Raw genomic sequence first — 1,913 nt, 5'->3', positions numbered from 1 at the left:
GCTGAGGGAGGAGTGCAGCGGGACTTTCTCAGGCTCATTTCCTCCGGTAGTTTGCCAGGTGGTGCCCAATCGCTCCCGCACACCTGGGACCTCATGTGTAGAGCCCGGCCAGCAGTCCCTGTGAGGTGCTGGGCAGATGCCCTGCAGCACGAGCAGCACCCACACTCCCCAGCCGCCTGGCCTCTGGCCCAGCTCGCTCTCCCGTTGACCCTGGTTACTACAGGGATGGCGCCATCCATGTCTGAAAATCTGTTCCCAGTTGGTTTCACAGACCTTTGTTGGTGACTTTCTTCTACCTTCCTTGAAACACAAGGAAGGGAATAATAATACCAGGTGGGTGGTATTATTACCCTCAGTTTACAGGTGGGGAGCCTGAGGGACAGAGCTGGGAAGGTGGAGCTTTCCCGCTCCCGCACATGGATCTTGCCCTGCCGCCCGCCCATGGGGAGCTGGACTCCAGGCGACTCCTGCATCGGCTCTCAGGGCTCCTTCTCTAAATGCAGCGCGCTCACAGCCAGGAGAGAAACCACTGCTCATTAGCGTTTGCAGTGCCCATGACTTCCTGCACTTTGTAAATGAAGAAAGCCCAGCGGAGGAAGGGCTCCTGTCTGAGGTCTGCAGTGCCAATGATTCGGAACCTCCCCTGGGGCCCCTGGAGGGAGCAAGGCCCTGCCCTCACCCTGCTGACTTGTGATCTCTTAGAGGGCAGAGGAAACCCTGGGATACTGCAAGCTGTCCAGTGGGGGGCTGCCCCACTCCCGTGGGAAAGGCGGGTAGGAGAGGAGAGGAGCACCATGCTGTGACGGGGCGGGGAGCCTGCTCTGACCTGGCTTGCACGTGCACACGTATCACGTGCTGAAATGAAAACGAACACTGTGCTAGAAGTTCTGGGACTGAAAACTAGGGTCCTGATGACACACTCATTGACTGAGCAGGAAAAGCTGCTCCAGACTGAGCCCCGAGTGCCCGGACTGAGCCTCACTGAGGACTGCACTGGGCGGAGCTCTGCAGCCTGGCTGTAACCAGGGTCTCTGCTTGCCTGTCCGCCACCACGGCCATCCTCGCTGAGCTCTGGACGTTGAGCCCTGGACACTCATCTGACCTCACAACAGCCTCTCAGGCACGTAGTGCTTAACGCAAATCCATTTCATAGGGGAGCAAACTGAGGCCCAGAGAAGCCATGCCACCTGCTCAAGGTCACAGAGCCACTGAATGGAGGAGCTAGGATTCCACCAGGTCTGCTCCTACAGCAGTGATGGCGAACCTATGACATGCGTGTCAGAGGTGACACGCGAACTCATTGTTTTGGTTGATTTTTCTTTGTTAAATGGCATTTAAATATATAAAATAAATATCAAAAATATAAGTCTTTGTTTTACTGTGGTTGCAAATATCAAAAAATTTCTATATGTGACACGGCACCAGAGTTAAGTTAGGGTTTTTCAAAATGCTGACACGCCGAGCTCAAAAGGTTCGCCATCACTGGGCTAGAGCCTGGCTCAAACCACCACAGTCACAACACAGATTCTGGGAAGAGAACCTCAGAATTCTCTCCATTCCTAGAAAACAACAACCGTCTAAAGCCAGCAGCTGGAAGCCACTGTGCTAGGCTGGCCACCCTCCCATACTCAGCAGCAACTCTGCTGAGGCCTGGGGAGCACAGAGAGAAGTGGACAACCCTGACCCTGGGGGCCTGCCATCGGTCAGGGGGGGAGGTGACCCCCAGACACAAGGGCAGGGCCCTGAGCTTGGCAGCAGAGCCCGAGGAGGGACAACTTCTACAGGGACAGGTGCAGCCCTGGGAGCAGGAAGGACATCTGAACGGGACTTGAAGACCAAGTAGGAGGGAGAGGCAAGGGGTGGAGGGGCCCGGGACTGTGTGGGTGCAGCAGGAAGGCCCAGGGACACCGATT

Source organism: Myotis brandtii, unplaced genomic scaffold (assembly GCF_000412655.1).
Source record: "Myotis brandtii unplaced genomic scaffold, ASM41265v1 scaffold915, whole genome shotgun sequence".
Classification (NCBI taxonomy): domain Eukaryota; kingdom Metazoa; phylum Chordata; class Mammalia; order Chiroptera; family Vespertilionidae; genus Myotis; species Myotis brandtii.
The sequence above is the reverse complement of the archived record's forward strand: the minus strand, read 5'-3'. Positions refer to the sequence as shown.